Source organism: Schistocerca nitens, chromosome 3, assembly GCF_023898315.1.
Source record: "Schistocerca nitens isolate TAMUIC-IGC-003100 chromosome 3, iqSchNite1.1, whole genome shotgun sequence".
In the NCBI taxonomy this organism is placed as follows: domain Eukaryota; kingdom Metazoa; phylum Arthropoda; class Insecta; order Orthoptera; family Acrididae; genus Schistocerca; species Schistocerca nitens.
Genome location: NC_064616.1, coordinates 842,043,201 through 842,062,953, shown reverse-complemented (window position 1 = coordinate 842,062,953; position 19,753 = coordinate 842,043,201). Strand labels below are relative to the sequence as shown.

Here is a 19,753-nt window from a genome sequence, read left to right as displayed (position 1 = left end):
ATTTTAACCACAGCTACTAAAAGGAGAGTGGAAGGTAGGGACCTTTGCTGATGGACAAACTTGCGGTTGGCAAATAATTTTAATTTCCACCACAGAACAAATTTCATTATTACGGAGTTACAAAATTGGAATAACAACATAGAGTTTAATTCGGGCCTTTGTCCTCTTAAGAGAATATACAACTGATTCTAACCGTCTGCCATGACTTAATGTAACAAACAATATTTTAAAGATAATAATTAAATCTGATTGCAAAAGGATCACAGACAGTCAGCACCATAGACCCACTGTTACGTTCATTGCTTACGTAACAAAAATTTACACAACACTAATGGTTCACTTTGAGTTACTTATAAAAAGATCTCGTCCGTCCCGGTGGACAGGCCGGATACTTAACTAAAGGATGGAAGCGCGGCTTATACACGGCGGTACTCGGAACAAACGAGTAGAAAGCAACCGCCAAGCACTTTCGAAGATGATCAGGCTGCAAACCAGGGCAGAAAACAAGCCGCACACACACACACGATCTCAGCCTGCCCGCCAAGGTGACGAACCCCATCTGCCGCACATATCAGACCATTTCTGCAACAGCAAACAATTCACGCGGCAGACAAATTCAACTCGTGATTCAGATTTTTCAAGACCATGCAAGGCTTACTAACTACGCGACTGCCTGTAACATAACTGACGACCAAACTGAGACATTTACCGAATAAATGAACAATTAAAGTTTCATTGACTTACAAAGCTCTCTCCTTCATATTAAAAGAAAGATTAAAACCAAAACTGGGCGAAGAGCACACTAATTAACATACTCCATCAAATTAACACTGCAAGAAACCCTTACAAGAAGCAGTAAACAACTGTTGGAAGTCTTAGACTTCGTAAGTTCAGTATAACACTCTCTTCTTCAGAACCATCCTTAGCTTATCTCTGGAGATACAACACGCCACCGTAAGTTTCACTAATCTTCGCAGGTCAACAGCAGCATATGAATCATACGTAACTTAGTGCTTCCAGTTACACGATGTGAAGATGTCCAGCCTAAGATGACGGACCCGCCACCGTTTCGCACGCATACGCGTCGATTAATCAGGAACGTACACCCGACGCACGGCAGAACGCCAAGGACGGCGGGGCCCAGGCATAGCGGATAGAGACGAGGACCTGCTTTCAAAACATGTTGGCTCGTTGAACGCCGACCAGCGAGAGAGCTCGGCCACACGCCTAGCCGGAAAACCAAAGGCGGAACAGTCAGAAATATAAGACCAGACAAGTATCGATATCAGCGATGCAAGTGGAGCATAACTAGCGCCAGTAGCCATGTCTCAGGTACCTTTATTATTTTTCGGTGTAATCGTTACGTATTAAAGCCAGCTGCTTATTACATCCCGCTGAAATGGGGAGAAGAGATAATGACAACGTGATTACTAATGTTTAATTGATTTTTTCAGCAAAATTGCTCACTGAAGTTCATAAACTGTCGCCAAGGCGTGCGTAGTTACCTTTTTCGAACTCGAGAATGTGATAATATTAAATATCCAGGCACATTAAAACTGTGTGCCGGAACGACACTGGAACTCGGGACCTTTGCCTTTCGCGGGCAAGTGCTCTACCAACTGAGCTACCCAAGCACGACTCACGCCCAGTCCTCACAGCTTTACTTCTGACAGTATCTCGTCTCCTACCTTCCAAACATCACAGAAGCTACCCTGCGAACCTTGCACAACTAGCACTCCTGAAAGAAAGGATATTGTGGAGACATGGCTTAGCCACAGCCTAGGGCTTATTTCTAGAATGAAATTTTCACTCTACAGCGGAGTGTGCGCTGATATGAAACTGCCAGGCATATTAAAACTGTATGCCGGACCGAGACTCGAACTCGGGACCTTTGCCTTTCGCGGGCAAGTGCTCTACCAACTGAGCTACCCAAGCACGACTCAGGCCCCGTCCTCACAGCTTTAATTCCACCAGTACCTCGCCTCCTACCTTCCAAACTTCACAGAAGCTACCCTGTGAACTTTGCAGAACTAGCACTCCTGGAAGAAAGGATATTGTGGAGACATGGCTTAGCCACAGCCTAGGCGTTGTTTCTAGAATGAAATTTTCACTCTACAGCGGAGTGTGCGCTGATATGAAACTTCCTGGCTGATTAAAACTGTGTACCGGACCGAGACTCTGTAACGTCCCCTTAGAAAAATTATACAAGACTGTGCTTAAACTGACACACAACATCTTTAGCGGAACGCAATCTGACTTTCAATAATCCATACAAAAGAACGGCCCTGACTAACATTAACCTATACCTTTCACAAATCACTTACCTCACAAAAATCTTCGTAACTCAAACTACTGCAATACAGTGAGCGGCACTACTGCCAGCTAAATAAAAGATTCAAACTACGGAAGGCACTAACTACTGATAGGCGTAGTTCGCAAATGAAAGATTTTAATAGAGACCAAACAATGTATGTACCTTAATAGTGTTGGAAAATCATAATATACATAGCAGTTCATGACATCCAGTATTACAAATTTCAAAACTCCGCCATTTCTCTCTCCACATCCACCACCGCTGGCGGCTCACCTCCAACTGCGCAACGCTACGCGCTGTTAACATGCAGCTGCCCAGCACCACAATGGCCAACAACAATGCAAAGCAGCCACAGACTGCACACAGCACAGCCAGTGATTTTCATACAGAGCGCTACGTGGCGTTACCAATAAGAAAACATAAACAGCCTACTTACAACTCGAACTCGGGACCTTTGCCTTTCGCGGGCAAGTGCTCTACCAACTGAGCTACCCAAGCACGACTCACGCCCCGTCCTCACAGCTTTAATTCCGCCAGTACCTCGCCTCCTACCTTCCAAACTTCACAGAATGTCTCCTGCGAACCTTGCAGAACTATCACTCCTGGAAGAAACAATATTGCGGAGACATGACTTAGCCACAGCCTAGGGCTTGTTTCTAGAATGAAATTCTCACTCTACAGTGGAGTGTGCGCTGATATGAAACTTCCTGGCAGGAAGGTAGGAGGCGAGATACTGGCGGAATTAAAGCTGTGAGGAGGGGGCGTGAGGCGTGCTTGGGTAGATCAGTTGGAAGCCGGCCCGGTAGCTCAGCGTGTACGGTCAGGGAGCCGGTTGGACTCTGTAATGAAAAACTGAGTGGACGGATCTACCACCGAACTTGAACAGGATGACTTGCGAAAAAAAAAAATAGTTGGTAGTGCACTTGCCCGCGAAAGGCAAAGGTCCCGAGTTCGAGTCGCGGTCCGGCACACAGTTTTAACCTGCCAGGAAGTTTCATATCAGCGCACACTCCGCTGTAGAGTGAAAATTTCATTCTTGTAATAATATTATTTTCCTCAGTTTTTTCTTACAGACCTCGAAACTCCTATGTGTCTGCATAATCCCATCACAATCAATGTGAGATCATAGGAAGCTGCCAACTTTGTCAGTTGAAAGGCAGAAGTACAGCTACTCCCGTTAGTACTAGCCGAGAACCGACAACAATATCAACTGCTATTACAGTTCGTTTCATAGAGTACTAGACGACCGAGAACAGCTTTCCTTCATTCGCTCTCAGTGACGAACGTCCCTGAATATTTATGGGTCATAAAACCGTTTAATAGCTCTATCCTCGGCCAGAGAGAGAGCAGCTTGAGAAGAGCCGTATAATGTCTAAATGTGTGTGTCGAGCAGCGACTAGGGGCCTCTTCCATGCCGCTAAGTAATATTTATCTGTTGCAAACTATAAAAAAGAGGTGAACTTCTTTTTTCTGTTATTGTAGACGTGTTTGTGACTTGTGGATGAAGTATCAACTTAGGTAATTTATCCTCTTCTTCGGAACTCTCACTTATAGGAATACACAAGGAAAATCGGTGTCATTTAAATCCTTTCATCTCAGAAAAACCTTCCGTATAATGATATTTATTCCATTTAAGTCCATTAGACGTAACGTATACATTCAACGTTTCGAGGATGGATCCATGAGCTGAGAGCAGAAGTTGCCGCGGGAAGGTTTTTCAGGAGGGGGAAGTTTTATTGGTTTACACTCCGAGTCCCCCTTTTCCCTGATTCAAAAGGAGCATCAGATAATTGAGCGGTGGTTAATATTGCTGCTGTTCTTCCACTCAAATGCTTTTAGATCAATATATAGGGTTCCGGCCAGAGTGGCCGAGCGGTTCTAGGCGCTACAGTCTGGAACCGCGCGACCGCTACGGTGGTAGGTTCGAATCCTGCCTCGGGCATGGATGTGTGTGATGTCCTTAGGTTAGTTAAGTATAAGTAGTTCTAAGTTCTAGGGGACTGATGACCTCAGAAGTTAAGTCCCATAGTGCTCAGAGCCATTTGAACCATATTTGAATACATGTTCAAGAAAATTCCTAATGAACAATCCATGTTGCATCGACGATGGTAGCTAGCTCTGTTTTCAGGTTCAATACAAAATCGTCTAATAAGACGATTAGTCGTTTGGATCACCCAAATTAAACTGCCATGCTGTCTTCATATAAGGTGAGTGTGCTTAAACAAGCAGGTGGAGGACAGGATGGGATTACTCTTAGAGGTTTTCCCAAGAAATAGGTGAGTGAACATGAATGAATTTCCAGTCCTTGTAACTGCTCATTATTTTGGAAGATTACAGGTTTTTTCCCCCAAAATTTTAGTTTAATACCATTTGCTAATAAGGCAGATCTGTTTTCACTAGCTCGAATTTTTGTCAGTCTTTATGTACTAGTATAAATGATAGTGCAATTGAATGTGACGTCGTTGCAGACGGTAACTGCAACCATGACTCAGAAATGACACTGCAGAACTACTACATCAAGGTGTCAAATCAACCACAGGATGAGGGAATGGTACTGACTCACAACTGTCGCTCATGATGTAATTCCTTGAAGAAATACCAAGTTCTGTGTCTGCATTTCCCATCAGATTTTCTCTTTTTAGCGCTTCATCTCCTATATCTCCTCTAGCCTCCCTTTTCTTTCCCAATCTCCATTCCTTCTTTTCTAATTACCTATTCTCTATACCTCCTTTCATCTTTCTCTCTCCTCCCTTCTCTTCCCTCGCAACAATTAAAACATCAAATCAATCAGTCACGCTTGGTCTCCATTATTTCGCTTCTTACGAAAATGACATTTTTACTTTCAGCTGCATAGCTGTTAAAGCTGAGATATTTTATCAATTAGCGAAAATATTGACACATGGGATATAATATTATGCATGGGTTTGCCTCACGGTATATGGATACGCATATGTTTTGTAGCTAATACTTCATTTTTATGACTCAGTCGAACAGCGTGTTCGGAGTTTTGTAATCAGTTATATTCTTTGTTTTCTATCTTATTCGTCTGCACTATCTTCCAAATTAAGGTTCACAAATGAGGAAGAAATATGTTAATCCGAAGACGCAACTGCTGGTTCTAGGAAAGACTATGAGCGTCTGTCGTCATTGTACTACAAAATCGGCTTCCATTTGCAGCCGACTGAAATACTCTACTGAGCACTTCAAACCGCGTACTGTGAACGCAGTTCGTACCACACATCAGATTCTACCCGTGCTTCTTCCACATCGTTCCGAAATTCCACTGGATATTCTATACACCACCAAAACCATCGATAAATTGAAGCTAAAAATCCCTTAATTTAATGTTGAGGTTAATTTTCTATAACATACGGAAGACCCGTTAGACATGAAACCAGTACCATGTGTTGTGAGTGCGGAGTCTAAAAGTAGAACATAAAAACTGAGAGGATGTAAAGCAGAAGGTTCATCACAGATGTAAATCTGATACCACTCTAAACACTGATTTTTTGATTCTCGCTTAAGGAGACAAATAGCTGTCTTGCGGCTTTCCTTTCTATTTTGCAAATCAAATACTTTGTGTTAGATAGAACACACGCAGAATATGCTCATCGTCTCTTGTCAGCTGAGAGACAGGCTATGTTTTCGACCGAGTTTTGGAACGAGCTGTAATTTCGGATAATATTATTCAGTTTAATGTTTATTAAAAGAAAACGACATCAGTGGCGTATCATTACGTTTATGAATCGCGTTTTCTCTTCAGTAACAGCTGCCGAAATTTCTTGCAACGCCAAGAATACTATCTGTACTTCCACACCGTTAATATAATAGTTTTTGTAAATTGAAAAATTTCGTAACAACAAAGGATAAAGCAGATTGATAGAATAATTTATAGTAAATCACACTTGTCTTAGTAATGGCTCTTTATTCAATAATTTTCTGGATGTAGTTTGTGGGAAGACCGTTAGATGAAACTAAAGCAACTTCACTGATACCACACATGGGCGTATCGATCAGCAAAACCTTCCTTACATTTCCTGAATACAGAATAGTCGAGAAAGTACAGTACCTAATTATTACATTCGCTGAATCTGCAGAATTTCAGAACCTGAATTACCACTTGTCTGCTCTGTAAAAGAAACTAAGTTATTAGACAAGGGCTTCGAAGCAGCATCACGACGAAAGCGGGTAGACATTGGTTTCCAGGGATATTACTCAGCGCTTCACTAACTATTGTGACGATTGAACATAAAATCAGGCAGAACTACAAACAAATGTTAATAGAATTTTTATCCGTTTATACCTATCATGTTGAACGACATTATTTACTCTGCCTGTGGCTGAAAGTAATCTAGATTTAATAACATCAAAAGTATTTTTAAAATTGTGATGAGGTACAGCAACAAGAATCAGGTATGTAGTTTCCGTTCAGCAGGAAAAGCACAACACAGTTGCATAACCTTACTATCATGTCTTGAAAAACAGCTGCCTGTCAGAATGTGTAACAATCAAATCACGTTGATTCGGCATTGCTAACCGTGCCTTTCTCTTTTAGTTTCCGGTAATATACTGACACAGAGAACTTTGTAGATGATATGTCTATCTGTTCGATATCGGGTCGTCCGTTTCTTGTGCCGCATACTTCGTTCTAAGCCCTCAATTTCGAAAAATATTCTTTTATATTTCAATTTACTAAGCAATACGTATTTTGTGTAGCAGCAAGCACGTCCAATAGTCATTTTATAGCTGTCACGTAGGAAACTCTAGATTTGTAGCTCAGTGACAAGAGCTCTATAAAACTCTAATATGTTTGTACACATAGTGCTAAAGGCAGAATAGTAAGTTGTGAAAGAATTCAGTGATTTCAAGAACTGGTTCCACAATAAACAAAAATTAAACATCCATTTATTCATAAGTGTTAATTATACCCGTTGTAGATTTTAACTATTTGGAAGCTTAAAACTCGCTAATGTTAACGGTCCTAGTGTTTCTTTCGTGCGACAATACTCTTTCTCATTTTGTGCCAGACGAGAAACATTTCCTCGGAGGCTGTGAAGTTGCGGAGATTACGCTGCAACTCCATTCTCCAAGCCGGGTACTAGAAAGTACTGCTCTCCAGGGGAACGTATCTCAAGCTGCTGAAGACAACTAAGGGAAAAAGTGGCAATGCCAACTGCACTTTCACTTAGAGTACTTTGCTAGTCCTCGTAGAAAATATTTCCAAGAAAACATTAACTTCTTCACAGACAGTGTATTAGAGTATACTAGAAACAAACGTAACTATTATCTATAATTATTAGGCTGATATTGGTGTTCGCACTTTCTACAGTTTTAGCATAAATTTAGCAAAAACCATCATGGTTCTTATTGTTAATACTGTATTACCGTGTATTTCCTGTAATTAATATTTCACAGTACTGATGTCTGTGCCGGCCGGAGTGGCCGAGCGGTTAAAGGCGCTACAGTCTGGAACCGCACCACCGCTACGGTCGCAGGTTCGAATCCTGCCTCGGATATGGATGTGTGTGATGTCCTTAGGTTAGTTAGGTTTAAGTAGTTCTAAGTTCTAGGGGACTTATGACCACAGCAGTTGAGTCCCATAGTGCTCAGAGATATTTGAACCATTTTTTTTTTTACAGATGTCTTAGTATGCCAATGGTCATCTAGTATGAAACAACTGACAGGATATCATTTAGTAACTACTGCCATTGATAACTCTATTACAAAACGTTGTGGGGCAACGGAAGGGCCATCAGTGTATCGAAAAATTTTAGAGTGTAATCCACCCCGCAGAACTGCACTTTAGGTGGAGTAAGTATGTTGTAGCGTAAAAGTTTAAATAATACGGGAGACGGAGCTTGTTAGCGGCGTCGTTTGGACGCGCCACAGATTTCCCCAGACATCGACGCAATAATTATCAGTGTTTAATATGCATGCGCTGAGACACATCCAATCAATCAAGCTTCATCACAGCCCTGCATTATGCCGAATAACGAAGCCTGAGTAAATTAAAAATAAGCAAATTATCCTAAAAACTTCGTGCGTCTTATAATGCTCAAGGTGGAGCGTAAGGTTTGCCTGAGCTAGTAATTTATAACTAGACCTCGAGCTATGTGTTTATATGCTATCAGATGCATAAAATGGTTTAATGGATGAACAGATCTACGTCCCCGGGGCAGGAATTATAATCTCAGGAACGTGTAGGAACGGGTTGGGTTGTTTGGTTTTACAGGCGATCTCTCACGACCCTGGGAAGTGTTTCATCATATATCCCGATCAGGTAAATTTCGATGCAAATTTATTTCATCGGTATAATCAAAGTAGGTAGACCTTAAAATGAATATAATTTCGAAGATTTCCTAAATCTTAAGCACACTACAAAGCTGTTATCGGAAGGACGTCAATTTCTGAAGTAATCTAGCTATGTGGCTACGACACCAGCCATTAGATCACACTATTTCTTGGAAAATACAAGAAGAGAAATGTAGATCTGGTACCTTTTAGTCTAGGTATTGTATGAAGAAAGGCACACTCATTTTCAGACGTTCAGTCGTTGCTTATAACATGTGATGCTCTCTTCACCGTCACATGGGTGTCTGCATTACACACACACACACACACACACACACACACACATACATGCACACATAGACGGACGGAATTACTACGGATGCATTACCCTTGTTTCCATTTTATGCTTACATTGCCTACTGAACCGAAAATCAGGAATGATGACTGTGTAGCATCTTCATTTCTCTTGTTTCTTTCTATTTCTATTGTCCGAAGAAAGCATTGGCTTTCTTGTCTGTTAAGAGCTAAATAAATTATTACGACAAATTTTCGAGCGTTAAAAAGCTTAAAGAAGCAGAAAATTAAAAAATAGCTGCAGCTTTTTGAAGGAGTTAAAATTCAACATCTCTGTTTTGATAACCATACTAACGGTGCATATGCGGGAGCACAGTAAATTATTAAAGTAAATGCTGTATGGAAGAAGTTATTAAAGTAACACACCTCTTCACGTTATTACACTCTGAAGAAACCCTTGTTATGCCAAAATGTTTTGAGCACTGTATGTACGTATTCCTGTTTCACTACGCAATCTTCCGTGCATTTTCGTTTTAGTGACGGATTTCTTTCTGTTGAAACCGTGACAGGGCCTATATTTTACTGCGCCGTTAAAGTACAATCTTTGATAAAATACGTCACCAACTTTTCGTCCAAAACTGCATGGGGAAGTACAATAACGGCAAGAAATTTCTTATCACCAGATTATTTGAAAATTTCAAATTACCTGTTTAATATCCAAAACCACTCTACAGAGCATAATGTTGCTATAATAACCCACGGGTTAGGTGGGTCAGGTGCTCTCGAAAATAATCCCGCCTTGGGAAGGAGACATTGCTCCTGAACGGATAGCACTGTTTTTGGAGAAATGAATTATGTGGCGGTAGAGAGTCCCGCCCATTTCTAATACCTCTTCAGTCAGCAACATTCTACACCCACTCATCGCAGTCAGGTACTATGTAAGCTACATTTGAGACAATACTTCTGTCTCGACAGGTGAGATGGCCAAGTATATTGGCGAAGGGAGTCATGACAATAAAACTGCAGATCGGTGTTCTCCGGTATACAGGCCTCAACTAAGTATATGAGCATTAAAAATGCAGTACCACGAAGAATAGAAAATAATGTGTTTCTACGCATTGTGCGTATAAGACATACGTGGAAGAAATCACTGCCATTTGAAACGTAATGCAGGATACTCTTCAGAGTATTTGAGACACATGGCTCACATTTGGACAACATCACACTCAAATGCACAAGTGCTCTCATCAGTTTACAATTAGTGTAAAACCATGTATCTCTTTTGTTCTTGCAGTGATTGTACAATAGACTCAGTAAGTTTGGGTAAAGTTACAGGCATAACTATAACGAGGGAATATATAAAGCAGTTACCATGAAAGTAGGGTATGTTTTTACCGCAGTAGTGTTTCACAAAATTGTCACGTGCGAAATGCCAGCGCTCCAGTCGACTTACGTCGCTAGTAGGTTCTAGACAATGCATATTCATAATATAAGAAAATAAACTGTGTTTTCGTTTAAATCGAATGACGTCGAAATATAGTTTATGGACTAGATGGAATGTAGGCTCAGAGCTACATGTATCCTGCTCTGGTGTAAATGCTGCAGCAACACAGTTCATTACAACAGTTTTGCTATGTAAAAGTCTTATCTAAAGCATAACATAAACTCCCTCCCCCCTCCCCCATGAACCATGGATCTTGCCACTGGTGGGGAGGCTTGCGTGCCTCAGCGATACAAATAGCCGTACCGACTGATCTGGCCTTGTAACACCAACCAAAACGGCCTTGCTGTGCTGGTACTGCGAACGGCTGAAAGCAAGGGGAAACTACAGCCGTAATTTTTCCCGAAGGCATGCAGCTTTACCGTATGGTTAGGTCGAATTAAATGGGGTGATGCTGCGGGAATTAGGTTAGGAAATGAGACTCTTAAAGTAGTAAATGAGTATTGCTATTTGGGGAGGAAAATAACTCATGATGGTCGAAGTAGAGAGGATATAAAATGTAGACTGGCAGTGGCAAGGAAAGCGTTTCTGAAGAAGAGAAATTTGTTAACATCGAGTATAGATTTAAGTGTCAGGAGGTCGTTTCTGGAAGTATTTGTATGGAGTGTAGTCATGTATGGAAGTGAAACTGTTTATCATAGTTTAGACAAGAAGAGAATAGAAGTTTTCGAAATGTGGTGCTACAGAATAATGCTGAAGATTAGATGGGTAAATCACATAACTAATGAGTAGGTATTGAATAGACTTGGAGAGAAGAGAAATTTGTGGCACAACGTGACTAGAAGAAGGGATCGGTTGGTAGGGCATATTCTGGGGCATCAAGGGATCACCAGTTTACTATTTGAGGATAACGTGGAGTGCAAAAATCGCAGAGGGAGACCAAGAGATGAATACACTAAACATATTCAGAAGGATGTAGGTTGCAGTAGGTACTGGGAGATGAAGAACCTTGCACAGGATACAGTAGCATGGAGAGCTGCATCAAACCAGTCTCTGGACTGAAGACCACAACAACAACAACATGAACTCTGCCCTGTTAGCTAATATTCGTTGTTACCAACTGGAAAACATATGTCCTCGAGTAGTTACGATGCGTACTTGCTGCTGCAAGAAAAAGGAGTAAGAATGAAGAAGATTTACCTTCCCAGCGCTGATGAGTTCATTAGAGATTTGGCCATGTCCTTTTGTAAGGAACAATCCCATCATTTGCCCTAAATAATTTAGGGAAATCACACAAAACCCAGATCTCGACGAATAGATGGGGATTAGAACCACCGCCCTCGAGAATGAAATTCCGTTGTCATAAGCCACAAAGGGAGTTTTGTTCGCAGAATTCTTCAATACCCAATTCATTGTAATAGACGGCTACGTGATGGGAAATTCATTAATGTATAACGAAGGAGATAGGTAATTATTTCACAACAAAAGGGACTTCACAAAAACCCAATTAGATGACTTACGCAGTACGTGATTCTTTGAGTCATGTGATGATTGTGACGTCAGTGGCTAGCTCGCTGCTTCTGCTATCATAATGCTAATCCACAGTGATGTCTTGTTTCCGAAATTATGTTTCGGAAAATGGGTTACAAAAGATGCGTAGTACCATACTGTACAAACACATGTATAAAAACTCCTGAAAAGTGGTTTTTGAGTCTTCCAGAGAATGAGAAGGAGCATAAAATGTGGTGGCATGTTGCAACCACGTCGACACAAAAGTTCGCTAACTAATTAAAACCGTCTTGCACTGTCAAATTAACATTAATTTACCTCGGAGGTATGCTTTCCCACTTTACAGGGAAGGAAAGCTCCGCCAACGAAATTAAACTCTTAGTGGAAATTTTCCTTTTACCCTACTTCACAAATTATTCGGTAGCTCATTTGTTAGAGCGCTATACCGTCGAATTTTATAAATGATGCTCATAGAACGCTGGCTCGAATCCACCATGAAAGAATACTTTTTCTTATGTATGAGAACCAAATCACAATTACAACACTTCACAACGATCAGGAACATAATATTATTGTGCTTTCCTTGTTCTTTGTATGTGCTTACATTTGCAGTCGCTGTTCACACGTCACGTCACGTTAATGTCACCACTCACTTTTCACTTTATTAGAAACTATGATTTTTTTTTATCTTCGTACTGTCCATCCCTATCGTTAGAACTTTTGAAATTTCATCATATTACATAAATATGAAGTAAGTCTTCTTCAGCCACTGACATTAATTTACACTCACAAACACCATAGCTCTTACGTTTGTGTTACCCGCATGTTGCGCATGTTTTATATCTCTCAGTATAAAAAAACCTCGGGCCTATGATGATATCTTCACCACTAGGAATACTTCCCAATAAAGTAAATTGTTTGTTCGCAAATTAAATACATTTATCCTCTAATGTTCATTTCTCAGACTAAGATTAATGCGGAGCTATATATAATACATTCCACCATCAAAACAACTGCTACAAACAGTTATTGATAACACTATTTTCGTCTTTCGTGTAAAACTTCTAAAAACCATACGATCCTTCGAACATGTGACCTCTTCATCCGGAGTCAGATGCGCTATCCGTTGCGCCGCCGACCGATTGCTCATATATACATTTCTACTGGAAATAAGCGCGAAGATTTGCCAAGAATAATTTTTGGTAGCCGACAATCTAGTTATAATATACAGATCTGTTTTCAAAAATTCTATAGTTCCATATTTCCGAGCCAGTTTAATGATGTTGCAGGAAGCAGGGAAAAGAATGTCACTTGTCGCACACATCGCCGCTCTAAATGGGTGGAGCATAAACGCATCAACTTTCGCAAAATTTCCGCTACCAGGGTTCGCAAAATTCTTTTCCATTCTTACTTAAAAGTAAAAATTGTGTTTTCCATCACTAGATAGTTAAACTATTCGCAGAAAAAGTACGTAAAAAGTCGTAATTTCGGCAAACATTCCTATAATACACCTATTGCTTCGTCTTACTCTTAGGCTGTGACGTCACCAGGGTTTCAACGAATAACAGAGCTTTTTCTATCTCGTAACCGAATCTTGATCTTTAATGATTTTTACACTTTAATTATATAAAAATAACAGATATTTTGTGAGCATATTGATCGTAAATGCTATTTGAAAGTTATAATTAGTCAGAATAACAACAATCCGAACCATATTTTTAAGTTATGAAAATAGCCTACTCACTGGGGTCCAATGTGGACTATAATTATTGTATAATAGAGAAACTTGCTAGATATGTTAATGCGTTAACATGGAACCGATTTACGGTGGGAAAAAGTTAGTTCCAATTTTGGTCAACAGGTGCAGACTAGGCTCTGTACAGCATCTCGACGACGTCTCTGGTGCTCACGTTGAACTAATTGTGTAAGCATCGGTTAATAATAAAATCAACATTGTATCTCTCTCACTTGTTTGACGTTTTCTGCGCACATCCCGTTCCTGACGCATTACATAGTTATGGGAACATGCACCCACAGCATCATTATTGCACCAGGTGGCCGAATTTAGAACTAATTTTTTTCCCAGTGTAAATGGGTCCGCATTAACGTATTAGAATATCTACCAATTTTCGCTGCCATACTTGACTAACAGCCCACACTTGACTTCACGGTATATTAATTTATTCGAAACCTTCCGTGTCATTATTCCTGTCGTTTATTTCTGAGTAGTAGCGTTGATGGTCATGGAGACGAAAGGACGGTAGGAGAAGGCTATAGTAGCAGTTATATTGAAGACGAGGCAATGGCGGATAATAAAACACAAATATTTGATGGAAGAGCAGTGTAGGGGACAAGGAGAGCAATATTTAAAGATTGCAATCATCTCATGTTGACTATGTATACTACAGTAACCTACATGAAATGACCAAACTTTTATTTGTCATGCTTGTGTTGAAGGCAGCTGACACAGCCTAACAACAGTCATGTTATCTACTGACGCGACGTAGAAGATGTGATTGTTACGTGATTTATAACAAACAAGAAATACTCCTACAGAAGTTTTTATTCAGATACGTTAGCTCTTTATCAATATTGTCACATAGAAGAATGTATAATTACATGAATGACGAACACTAACTTCACTTAACGAAGATTTATTCAGCACTTGCACATACAGGGTGTTAAAAAAATGACCGGTATATTTGAAACGGCAATAAACACTAAACGAGCAGCGATAGAAATACACCGTTTGTTGCAATATGCTTGGAACAACAGTACATTTTCAGGCAGACAAACTTTCGAAATTACAGTAGTTACAATTTTCAACAACAGATGGCGCTGCGGTCTTGGAAACTCTATAGTACGATATTTTCCACATATCCACCATGCGTAGCAATAATATGGCGTAGTCTCTGAATGAAATTACCCGAAACCTTTGACAACGTGTCTGGCGGAATGGCTTCACATGCAGATGAGATGTACTGCTTCAGCTGTTCAATTGTTTCTGGATTCTGGCGGTACACCTGGTCTTTCAAGTGTCCCCACAGAAAGAAGTCACAGGGGTTCATGTCTGACGAATAGGGAGGCCAATCCACGCCGCCTCCTGTATGTTTCGGATAGCCCAAAGCAATCACACGATCATCGAAATATTCATTCAGGAAATTAAAGACGTCGGCCGTGCGATGTGGCCGGGCACCATCTTGCATAAACCACGAGGTGTTCGCAGTGTCGTCTAAGGCAGTTTGCACAGCCACAAATTCACGAAGAATGTCCAGATAGCGTGATGCAGTAATCGTTTCGGATCTGAAAAATGGGCCAATGATTCCTTTGGAAGAAATGGCGGCCCAGACCAGTACTTTTTGAGGATGCAGGGACGATGGGACTGCAACATGGGGCTTTTCGGTTCCCCATATGCGCCAGTTCTGTTTATTGACGAAGCCGTCCAGGTAAAAATAAGCTTTGTCAGTAAACCAAATGCTGCCCACATGCATATCGCCGTCATCAATCCTGTGCACTATATCGTTAGCGAATGTCTCTCGTGCAGCAATGGTAGCGGCGCTGAGGGGTTGCCGCGTTTGAATTTTGTATGGATAGAGGTGTAAACTCTGGCGCATGAGACGATACGTGGACGTTGGCGTCATTTGGACCGCAGCTGCAACACGGCGAACGGAAACCCGAGGCCGCTGTTGGATCACCTGCTGCACTAGCTCCGCGTTGCCCTCTGTGGTTGCCGTACGCGGTCGCCCTACCTTTCCAGCATGTTCATCCGTCACGTTCCTAGTCCGTTGAAATTTTTCAAACAGATCCTTTATTGTATCGCTTTTCGGTCCTTTGGTTACATTAAACCTCCGTTGAAAACTTCGTCTTGTTGCAACAACACTGTGTTCTAGGCGGTGGAATTCCAACACCAGAAAAATCCTCTGTTCTAAGGAATAAACCATGTTGTCTACAGCACTCGTGCACGTTGTGAACAGCACACGCTTACAGCAGAAAGACGACGTACAGAATGGCGCACCCACAGACTGCGTTGTCTTCTATATCTTTCACATCACTTGCAGCGCCATCTGTTGTTGAAAATTGTAACTACTGTAATTTCGAAAGTTTGTCCGCCTGAAAATGTACTGTTGTCCCAAGCATATTGCAACAAACGGTGTATTTCTATCGCTGCTCGTTTAGTTTTTATTGCCGTTTCAAATACACCGGTCATTTTTGAAACACCCTGTACAAGAGCGCGGAGCTAACTGCCTCCGGCCAGAACACATACAGTATGTATACAGCAACAGAACATTCCAGTAAAATGTTTCTTGACATTTGTGGATAATTCTATAATGTACTCTAACCAAATATAGAAATTAAAATCTTACACTCGAGGTTGAATTTTGAACTCACGACTCTCCACACAAGCGTCCAGTATCATAAACACCACACCACGGAGCTACTCAGCTTCTTCTGCGACCTTGCTCCCTCCTTAAGGAACAGCGTCTCGGTGTTACGTCGTCCTCGTCCGGGAACGAGTCATCGGTCCTGCATACTCCGACTCCTGATGACTGATTCTCGCCCTGGCGGTGATCTTCTTAGAACTTCTTTCGCCGCTACGCTCTTCGTCACCTTTCCGCTTGTTTCCTGTCTCTGGAGCTTAGAATTTACCCTGGGTTGCAGGATCCTTATAGGGCTTCATTTGAAGGACGTGGACCTTATCTCAGATCCTTCGTCGTGCTGAGTCGGGGTCGAATTCTTCAAGTTCATAAGTAACATCAGACAACTGTCTTACAACTTTATAAGGTCTAAAGTAGCACCACAGGAGCTTCCGAAAAGGAGAGAAGACCCAGACGTGGTCACCAGGCTGGTAGACAACAGGGCGGTGGCTCGCGTCATACCTTCGGCGACCGTTTTCCTGAGCTTGCAGCGTGCGGAATCGAGCAACTGCCGAGCTTCCTCAGATCTGGTTAACACCTGGCCGATGTAGTCGTCATCCACGTCATCAGGATGTAAAGGAAACACAGTGTTCAGCGTCGTAGTCGCCTCACGTCCATGCACCAGGAAAAATGGCGTAAATCCTGTGGTATCTTGTATGGCGGTGTTGTAGGCAAATGTCACGAAAGGTAGTACCTCATCCCAGTTGCTCTGCTCAAAACTGACGAACATTGATAGCATGTCGGCCAAGGTCTTACTAAGGCGTTCAGTAAGCCCGTCAGTTTGCGGATGGTAGGCAGTCGTCATGTGATGAGTAATGTTGCGCCGACGGTTTATCTCTGTCACAAGATTTGATTGAAAAACTTTCCCTCGATCCGTAATTAACGACCCTGGAGCACCATGTTTTAATACAATGTCTTCCACGATGAATTTGGCTACCTCGGATGCTTCGGCTGTCTTCGCGGCTTTTCTAATGGCATAGAGTATCAGAAAATCAGTGCAAACAATAATCCATCTATTGCCACTAGCAGACGATGGAAATTGTCCGAGAAGGTCAATCCCAACGCGCTGGAAAAGTTTTTTGGTGGAAATGGTATGAGTCTGCAAGGTGGTTTCTGAGGAGCTGCCTTTCTCCTTTGGCACTCTCGACAGTGCGACACAGTGGTGGACACTTGTAAATAAACCTAACTAGAAAAATCTCTTCCGGATTCTATCGTATGTCTTAATAAATCCTAGGTGTCCGGCCTCAGGTGTGTCATGGAATTTCTGTAGAACATCTAAGCGCACGTGTTTTGGAATCACTGGTAGCCACCTCTTTCCAAACGGATCAAAGTTTTTCTTGCAAAGTAATCCATTAACTACCTTCAATTGTCCTTTCACATCCACTGACAGATTTAAGGCAAGCATAATTTAAGATATCTTTACGTCCTTCTTCTGCTCAGCAGAGTGATCCTGGAGTGCAGCGAGACAGTCACTATCTTCATCAAAGTCTTGATGGTCTTGCACAGTGTTTCTTGAGAGACAGTCGGCATCTTGGTGTTTTCTTCCACTTTTGTACACTATGGTAATGTCATACTCTCGAAGACGTAGTGCCCACTTGGCGAGTCGTCGTGTTGGGTCCTTAAGACCTGTGAACCAACAAAGTGAATGATGGTCTGTAACAACTGTAAATTGCATTCTATAGAGATACCGTCGAAATTCGCACATGGCTCAGATCACAGCAAGACATTCTCCTACTGTAGTTAAGTAGTTTCTCTCGGCCTTTGTAAGTGTCCTAGTAGCATATGCTGTGACCTTCCGTTTTCCATCCGAAATTTGCACCAGTACAGCACCGATTCTATATGCTCTGGCATCTGTGTGTAGTTCTGTAGGTGTTCTCTCATCACACAGACCAAGTACAGGGTCAGTCCTCAGAGCTTTTCGCAGCACATCGAAAGAATCTTGTTGAGCACCACCCCAGATACATTTACCATCAGCTTTTAACAACTCTTGGAGTGGCCTGGCTTTGATACAAAGGTCTTTAATAAAACGACGGTAATAAGAACATAATCTGAGGAAACTTCTCACAACTCTATTACTTTAGGAATAGGAAATTCCGTTATAGAACTTACATTTTTGGGTCTGGACGCACACCTTCGATTTACACAAGGTGTCCAAAAATTTTGATTTCTTTTGCTGCAAAGACATACTTTCTTGGATTACGTTTCAGTCCGCCTTGCTGGATACTCTTAAGAACGGCCCACGGTATTTTTATATGTTCATCAAATGTCTCTGAGAACACTATAATGTCATCTAAATAACAAAGACACATCGTCCACTCCAGGTGCCTTAGAAGATTATCGATCATCCGTTCCAAAGTTGCTGGTGAATTAGCCGGCCTTTGTGGCCGAGCGGTTCTAGGCGCTTCAGTCCGTAACCGCGCGACTGCTACGGTAGCAGGTTCGAATCCTGCCTCGGGCATGGATGTGTGTGCTGTCCTTACGTTAGTTACGTTTAAGTAGTTCTAAGTTCTAGGGAACTGATGACCTCAGATGTTAAGCCCCATAGTGCTCACAGCCATTTGAACCATTTTTGAAAAACACGATCACATTATAACACCAACGCTCCAAATTTTACTGTTGACACCACACATGCTGGCAGATGACGTTCATGGGGCATTCGTCATACCCACAGCCTGCCATCGGATCGCCACATTCGTCACTCCGCACAACGTTCTTCCATTGTACAATCATCCAATGTTTACGCTCCTTATACCAAGCGAGGCGTCGTTTGGAATTTACCGGCGGAAGGTGTAGCTTATCAGCAGCTGCTCGACCATGAAATCCAAGTTTTTTCACCTCCCGCCTAACTGTCAAATTACTTGCAGTGAATCCGAATGCAGTTTGGAATTCCTGTGTGATGGTCTGGATAGATGTCCGCCTATTACACATACGACCCTCTTCAACTGTCGGCGGTCTCTGTCAGTCAACAGACGAGGTCGGCCTGTATAGTTTTGTGCTGTACGTGCCCCTTCACGTTTCCATTTCACTATCACATCGGAAAAACTGGACCTAGAGATGTTTAGGAATGTGGAAATCCCGCGTACAAACGTATGACCCAAGTGACGCCCAATCACCTGACCACGTTCGAAGTCCGTGAGTTCCGCAGAGCGCCCCATTCTGCCCTCCCGCGATGTTTAATGACTACTGAGGTCACTAATATGGAGTACCTGGCAGAAGGTGACTGGACAATGCACCTAATATGAAAAATGTATGTTTCTGGGGGTGTCCAGATACTTTTGATCACGTCATGTATTTATGTACTTCATAAATCAGAAGTAACGTCGGTAGGGAATGCGATTACACATAACTGTAGTACAGCAAATTCATTTAGACTAAATTCTTTTTCTGCTGCTCTTATCTCAGCAAAGCGCTAGGAACAGGAACACCACCGATTTCGTAAACTTGGGAACATTCCACCTCACACAGAACCTGCCCTGCCCGAAGTCAGGT

The 19,753-nt window shown here is 41.9% G+C and overlaps 1 non-coding gene across 1 annotated transcript; it reads right to left on the bottom strand.

The window, feature by feature from the left end:
• Window positions 1-1,861: 1,861 nt before the first annotated feature.
• Window positions 1,862-1,936, bottom strand: Trnas-cga (transfer RNA serine (anticodon CGA)). Its single transcript has one exon. It is a non-coding gene; the product is annotated as a tRNA-Ser (tRNA).
• Window positions 1,937-19,753: the final 17,817 nt, after the last annotated feature.